Source organism: Scylla paramamosain, chromosome 21 (assembly GCF_035594125.1).
Source record: "Scylla paramamosain isolate STU-SP2022 chromosome 21, ASM3559412v1, whole genome shotgun sequence".
In the NCBI taxonomy this organism is placed as follows: domain Eukaryota; kingdom Metazoa; phylum Arthropoda; class Malacostraca; order Decapoda; family Portunidae; genus Scylla; species Scylla paramamosain.
Genome location: NC_087171.1, coordinates 4,468,064 through 4,475,766, shown reverse-complemented (window position 1 = coordinate 4,475,766; position 7,703 = coordinate 4,468,064). Strand labels below are relative to the sequence as shown.

The following is a 7,703-nucleotide window of genomic DNA, read 5'->3' as shown; positions in this document are numbered from 1 at the left end:
ATCATCCCATCAATAAGTCAATCAATCCAACGAAAATTAATCCGGTAAGCATTGCAAGTATTGAACAAAGTCAGTCAGCGTGAAGAGAATTTTATCTCATCCTTCTGGCGCGTCTGGGTGTCTTTCTATTGATTCCGTCTCTCTATCAGCACTTCTCACCCCAACGCGTGCTGTGCTCAGAAACAAGGTGCCCTCCTCTCCCTGTGTTCCCTTTCTTGCTCTGGCTCGATGTCTGCCAGAGCAAACTTCATTCACGTTTGGTTGGAGTTTAGATTTTCTGCAGGTTGCGTTCAGCCCGTCATTAAGGAAAAAGAAATATGTACATAAACAGACTTACACACGAGAGAGAGAGAGAGAGAGAGAGAGAGAGAGAGAGAGAGAGAGAGAGAGAGAGAGAGAGAGAGAGAGAGAGAGAGAGAGAGAGAGAGAGAGAGAGAGAGAGAGTTAAGTACGAACCACTTGCAGTCCACCAGCCAGCACGCACAGGTAGTCAGTCTCGTTACGCACCTGGAAAGAGATGACATGACGTTACTTCACAGGTTTGTTAAGGACAATGTTCAACACTCTAATAATAAAACTAGTGCTGGCCAAGCTATTACTGGTGGTGGTGGTGGTGGTGGTGGTGCTCCTCCTCCTCCTCCTCCTCCTCCTCCTCCTCCTCCTCCTCCTCCTCCTCCTCCTCCTCCTCCTCCTACTACTACTACTACTACTACAACTACCACTACTACTACTACTGCTGCATACATACAATTCTACTAAACCGTAAAATGGAAAGGGATGCACTTATACAGAGACACAAAACTCGTGAAACACTCCGGAAAGCCTTTTATGGGATTACTTAACAGCACATAAATGTACCATTGCAAACCTTCTGAAAAATACATAATCTGAAATGGTGGAAACAAAGTGAGGGAGTTATGGGTTGGCACCGCGCATCTGGAGCCCAGGCTGGATTTGTAACAGCCCCAATGACTGGCTGGCTACTCTCTCGCGCACACGCACTGTCGCTGCCACTCACACATGCTGTCGTGAGATATGGTTCTATATTATTCGCCACAGTGGTCTGTATAAAACAGACCACTTTGCTTCATACCATGAGACACAGCAATTGTTGCAGAACTCAAATGTTTGTCAAATATGAGGCAACAAGTAAAGACGCTACGACGAGTTGAAGAGAAAGACCGGAAGCGAAATTTTTTTTATACAACTATTTTTTATCTCTGTTATTTGCAGCATTTATCAAATTATTCTCTGCATACACCATCTCACCATATGGAGAAAAAACCTCCTCTACAGAATGCCACAAGCAAATTGTAACGTTAAATACAAGTGAAGCACGGAACTTTTTATGAGAAGATGTCACACCGCTTTAAATCACCCATGGAGAATCCACTGGCTATCGACGCTCGTGATGCGCTATCTTATTATAATCCTCGCTCACGGGCCCAGAAGAGGCCTGCGCGTAATTAGCCGTCCAGTGATACGCTCGATCAGAACCAGCCAACTAGCGGGACTGTTACAAATCTAGCCTAGGCTCCAAATGCACGGTTCCAGTGAACGGCTTGTTTTTTTTTGTTTTTTTTCCCTATAACATTGGTGAGAGCAATGCATGGCGCGGCTTTACGCATGTGAGTGAGTCAATCTTGGATGTGCAGCGTGTGTGTGAATCGGAACAAGTGTGACGCTGTGTAGGTAAATTTACGACTGCGGTAAGTTATAACCTGTCATAGGGCACGCGTGGCAATGCATTGTGTTCCTCTCCAGGCAAGACTCCCAAGACGTGCACGATGTCACAATTTTTTAACTGTGCGCGTTGAATTGCTTGCTGTTTGTACATATGGACAAAGAAAACTTAATTGTATGTAAACTTCAGTGTAATATAACAGATGAAAGTGGTTCCATCCCTGTAAAAATGTTAAGTTGTGCACAATCATGTACACACACACACACACACACACACACACACACACACACACACACACACACACACACACACACACACACACTTTACCTGTTCTGTATCTGATGCTTTAATTTAATATTTTAACTACTGTTGTTGTTGTTGCTAATACAACAACAACAACAACAACAACAACAACAACAACAACAACAACAACAACAACAACAACAACAACAACAACAACAACAACAACAACAACAACAACAACAACAACAACAACAACAACAACAACTACTACTACTACTACTACTACTACTACTACTATTACTACTACTACTACTACTACTACTACTAAAAAGAAGAAGAAGAAGAAGAAGAAGAAGAAGAAGAAGAAGAAGAAGAAAAAGAAGAAGGAGAAGAAGAAGAAGAAGAAGAAGAAGAAGAAGAAGAAGAAGAAGAAGAAGAAGAAGAAGAAGAAGAAGAAGAACTACTACTACTTCTACTCGTATTACTAGAAAGAAGAAGAAGAAGAAGAAGAAGAAGAAGAAGAAGAAGAAGAAGAAGAAGAAGAAGAAGAAGAAGAAGAAGAAGAAGAAGAAGAAGAAGAAGAAGAAGAAGAAGAAGAAGAAGAAGAAGAAGAAGAAGAAGAAGAAGAAGAAGAAGAAGAAGAAGAAGAAGAAGAAGAAGAAGAAGAAGAAGAAGAAGAAGAAGAAGAAGAAGAAGAAGAAGAAGAAGAAGAAGAAGTAGTAGTAGTAGTAGTAGTAGTAGTAGTAGTAGTAGTAGTAGTAGTAGTAGTAGTAGTAGTAGTAGTAGTAGTAGAATGGTGGGGCTTAGTGAACGACAATGGTCCCATCATAGGGTACACACCCAATGCCGCTAAGTCCGTCCTTATTGTAAAGCCTGAACACTATGACAGTGCAGTGGATAGCTTCAGTGGCAGTGGAGTTATAATAACAAAGGATGGACAACGGCATCTGGGTGCTGTCATCGGAACAGAGGAGTTCAAGAAGGAGTACATAGGAGAGAAGGTGAAGGAGTGGATACATGAGGTGGAAGTCCTGTCTGACATGGCCAGGACTGAGCCTCATGCAGCCTACTCCGCCTACACCCACGGCTTGCAGCATCGATGGAGATTCGCCATGCGCACCATCCCAGGCATCAGCCCTCTCCTTGCACCACTGGAGGTCTCGATAAGGAACACCTTCCTCCCAGCGTTACTGAGATCCCACACCATCGGAGATGGGGAGAGGGCGCTGCTCGAACTTCCACCAAGACTGGGCGGGATGGGAATCACCTCCCCTGAGAAGTTGGCGACTGTGGAGAACCTCAACTCCCTCAAGCTCACCAGGTCCCTCACAGAGAAGATCATTGCTCAGGACGCACATGGTGAAATAGCCCAAAGTGCAGTCACTGAGCAAGGACGAATTATATCTAGAGATAGGCAACAACATCAACGAAACTGTAACTGTCTCGAAGACCTGATAAACATCCTGCCTGCAACCACAGTGAGAAAAATCCTCACTGCACAGGAAACGGGAGCCTCTAACTGGCTAACGTCACTGCCCATCAGAGCGAAGGGCTTCAGCCTCAACAAACAAGAATTTGTCGACGCCATTGCTCTGAGGTACGGCTGGCCGATGGAAGGACCTCCCCAGTACCTGTGTGTGTGGCTCCCCCAATGACGTCAACCACACCATGACGTGCAAAAAGGGGGGATTCGTATGTATCAGGCACGATGAGGTGAGAGATCTGACCGCCAGCATGCTCAGGGAGGTGTGCCACGATGTCTCCACTGAACCGACCCTCCTGCCGCTAGACGGCGAGCACCTGCGCTACAGAACAGCCAACACCACCAACGAGGCTCGAGTCGACGTCAGTGCACGAGGGTTCTGGACAAGGGGACAGAAAGCATTCGTGGACATACGGATCTTTGACCCGATGGCCGCCTGTCACCACGAACTCTCCCTGGAGGCCGCCCACCGCAAGAATGAGCAGGAGAAGATCCGAGCGTATGGGGAGAGAATCCAGCACGTTGACCAGGGCAGCTTCACACCTCTGGTCTTCACCACATCTGGCGGGATGGGCTCCAAGGCTCAGTGCTTCTACTCAAGACTAGCCGACCTAATGGCAGAAAAGAAGCACCAGCCAAGGAGCCATGTCGTCGCATGGATGAGGTGCCGTCTCTCATTCTCCCTCCTCAGATCTGCCCTCCTGTGTCTCAGGGGGACAAGGCATTCCACTCCCATACCTGCAGACTTAGGAGGCCTCGACTGCGAGGCTACAGTGGTGGAGAGTGGCATAAGAGTAGATAGAGTAGAGGTAGAGTGAATTTATAGTTAACAACTAATGTTTATATTATAGAGCATTAGATATGGTTGGATGCCACAGTCATTAGCGAGAGCTGGGGCTAATGACCTCCAAGTAATGGAGCCCCTAATTGACACATCAATAAACATGGGGTGGAGGTATTATTTTAATGTAGAAAAAAAAAAAAAAAAAGTAGTAGTAGTAGTAGTAGTAGTAGTAGTAGTAGTAGTAGTAGTAGTAGTAGTAGTAGTAGTAGTAATAATAATAATAATAATAATAACAATAATAATAATAATAATAATAATAATAATAATAATAATAATAATAATAATAATAATAATAATAACAACAACAACAACAACAAAGATAATAATACAACTGTTATGTAGTACTGACACTCCAAATACGAATACTGTTGTTGTCACCATCACAAGCCGAACACTTAGAGCTATGAAATTCTAGCTCAAAGCAACAGACAGGTTTGTAGTGAGAATGCAGAGAACAGCTGCTGACGTAGCCTGGACTGCCTTCACAGGGGGGCGGGGGGTGGGTGCACAGCGACAACCGATATGCACCATATTACGCCTTCAAGGAAAGGTGGTGAAAGGAATTGATGAGCAACATGTGCTGTAGATTTATAAACCCTCGAGATGCTTACGACAAGAGAAGCTGAATTATATTGTTCCTGAAAAAAAAATGTCTTCTGGGTAAAATAAGTAAATAAATAAATTAATTAATAATAAATTAATTAATTAATAGATAAATAAATGTGAACAAAAGAACATCCCAGACTCCCGAACAAAAGACAGGAATCTTTTCAGGGTAGGAAGTGAGCGTAGTATTGAAGCTGTTGGAGCACAGAATACTATTTTTAGTCACTTCCTTCACAACGGAACTCCTCCAGGAAAAGACAACCAACATCTAAATGGACTCGAGGAAAAATGTACGTGTATTGTTTAACATAAGAAGTAACTGTGATATAGATGTTCATCATAGAGTATTCATATGCAGTTCTTCTTCATACTTAGAGGAACGACACACCGCTGCCACCAATTGTAATGTGCGGGCAGCCACGCCGAGGAACGAGTGGGGATGGAGTCTCAGATGGGACTCTCAAGGTACTCCGTGATCCATTACCAGTGAAGCCAGAGCGATCATCAGGCACCAGCTATGCATTATAACTGCCATGATTCTGAGGTCCGTATTCTGAAATGCCTTGTTCTCTCACCACCAGTATTTTCAAGGCCACAAAGCTAAACAACCGGGTTCTCAAGAAATATTACTAAGCAGTTACTATAACCATTAAAGCACACTTAAAATCTCCTGAAACTTCAACTAGAGCCTTTTGAAAGTAGTGGAGGTGCGGTGCAGAAGTGTTTCAGGTTCTGAATGTCCTGCCTGAAGTAGAAGGTAGGGGACTTTGACAGATGTGTTCAGACGACCTCATAAGCATTATACACAACCATAGGCGACCATAGGCACGAAAACACAGACTATAATATGGTATAATGTAGGGAAATAGGAGCCAGTGCAAACAAAACAGTAATGGTATTTCGTAGCTGATAACACAGGATCATCAATATAACCCGAAGGAAGGCAGAATGACAGCAAAGACAAATAAAACTGGAGTGGTCTTCAACAGGAGATGGCAGAGATATGATCAGAATCGTCAAGAATAAAGTGGAATGGAAGAATATGCAAATACAAGTAAAGTGGTGTTTAGAAGCTGAGAGGAAAGGAATATTATCAATGTTGCGGAGAAAATGAGTCCCCAAACAGAAGCGATCTGAAGATTGTAAGTATTCGGCATTCTCGGTGAAAATGGAGGTTGAGGCCACCGACTGGTTCCAGAGAGGTTTATAGTGGGAAGTGAATAAAAAGTAATGATGTAATCTGACTGAGCAATTCATGAAAAAAATAAAATAAAATAAAATAAAATAAAATGAAATAAATAAATAAATAAATAAAAGACATAAAATAAAACAGATGTACGACTGTTCTTTGATGTTGCGCTATAAAAATGCGACAAAAAAAAAAAAAAGATAAACTAATGGATATGAACAAACACTAAAGTAATTCCATGCTATCGTCGGACTTCCACTGATGAATAACGTCAGACGCTACAATAACGCAGAGAAATCAGATACTGACGACAATGAAAATATGCAAAAAGTTTGATGGTTTGATATGTAGCAAGCGGAAGGAGCTCCAACATACATGACAGATAAATGGATACATAATTAACTGCCCACAGTATTACAAAATATATCATATCCCTTACATATAAGGGAATAACATCACAACATAAAATATACATAAAAAAAAAATCATGACAAAACTGAAAGAAAAAAAGTAATCCATCACATTTCATTCGAACCTAAAAAGAGAAGAAAAAAATCCAGAAAAGAAAAGTTAATCACAATAAAAACATGAAGAAAAAAATGCACATCAACATAAAAAAAAAGCATGTTCTCAAGAAATACAAACTGAATAAGACAAAGAGAGAGGAGCAGAGACAAGGTGGAGGCCAAGATGGACAGAGTGAAGGGAAGGGAGAGGAACAGGGAGGCAGGGGATGAAGCGGAGATGGAATGCAAGCAGACAGGCGGAAGCTGGGATTGACGGAGCAGGATACGATGGACGCGAGCTGATCTACAAGACGGATCTGATCGGGATGAGGAAGCGAAGATTGAGGAGGAAAAGAACAAAAAAAAAGGAGAAGGAGAAAGAAGAGGAGAGGAGAGGAGAGGAGAAAAGAAGAAAAAAAGAGGAAGAAAAAGGAGGAGGAGGAGGAGGAGGAGGAGGAGGAGGAGGAGGAGGAGGAGGAGGAGGAGGAGGAGGAGGAGGAGGAGGAGGAGGAGGAAGGCAGAAGACAAGAAGGAGGAGAAAAAGATGATGAAGGAGAAAATGAGGAAGAAGAAGAAGAAGAAGAAGAAGAAGAAGAAGAAGAAGAAGAAGAAGAAGAAGAAGAAGAAGAAGAAGAAGAAGAAGAAGAAGAAGAAGAAGAAGAAGAAGAAGAAGAAGAAGAAGAAGAAGAAGAAGAAGAAGAAGAAGAAGAAGAAGAAGAAGAAGAAGAAGAAGAAGAAGAAGAAGAAGAAGAAGAAGAAGAAGAAGAAGAAGAAGAAGAAGAAGAAGAAGAAGAAGAAGAAGAAGAAGAAGAAGAAGAAGAAGAAGAAGAAGAAGAAGAAGAAGAAGAAGAAGAAGAAGAAGAAGAAGAAGAAGAAGAAGAAGAAGAAGAAGAAAGGTAAATATGGAAAAAAGAATGGGAGAAATAAATAAAATAAAATATCTGTAATACCACTATTATTATTGTCGCTACTACTACTACTACTACTACTACAATCTAGCAAACACACACACACACACACACACACACACACACACACACACACACACACACACACACACACACACAGACAGCCATTCAAGAGCCATTGGCAATACACTGAATCATTAAAAATTCCTTTTCAAACCAGAAACGATTGAGAACTGACTT

At 42.2% G+C, this 7,703-nt stretch overlaps 1 long non-coding RNA gene across 1 annotated transcript in view; it reads right to left on the bottom strand.

Annotated features, from left to right (window-relative positions):
- The window catches only part of LOC135110888 (uncharacterized), a 46,481-nt gene extending 45,972 nt beyond the window's left edge, over nt 1-509 (bottom strand). Inside the window, exon 1 of the long non-coding RNA XR_010273484.1 lies at nt 457-509. This is a non-coding gene — a long non-coding RNA (uncharacterized LOC135110888). The remainder of the gene's footprint in view (nt 1-456) is intronic.
- Between the last annotated feature and the right edge of the window lie 7,194 nt (nt 510-7,703).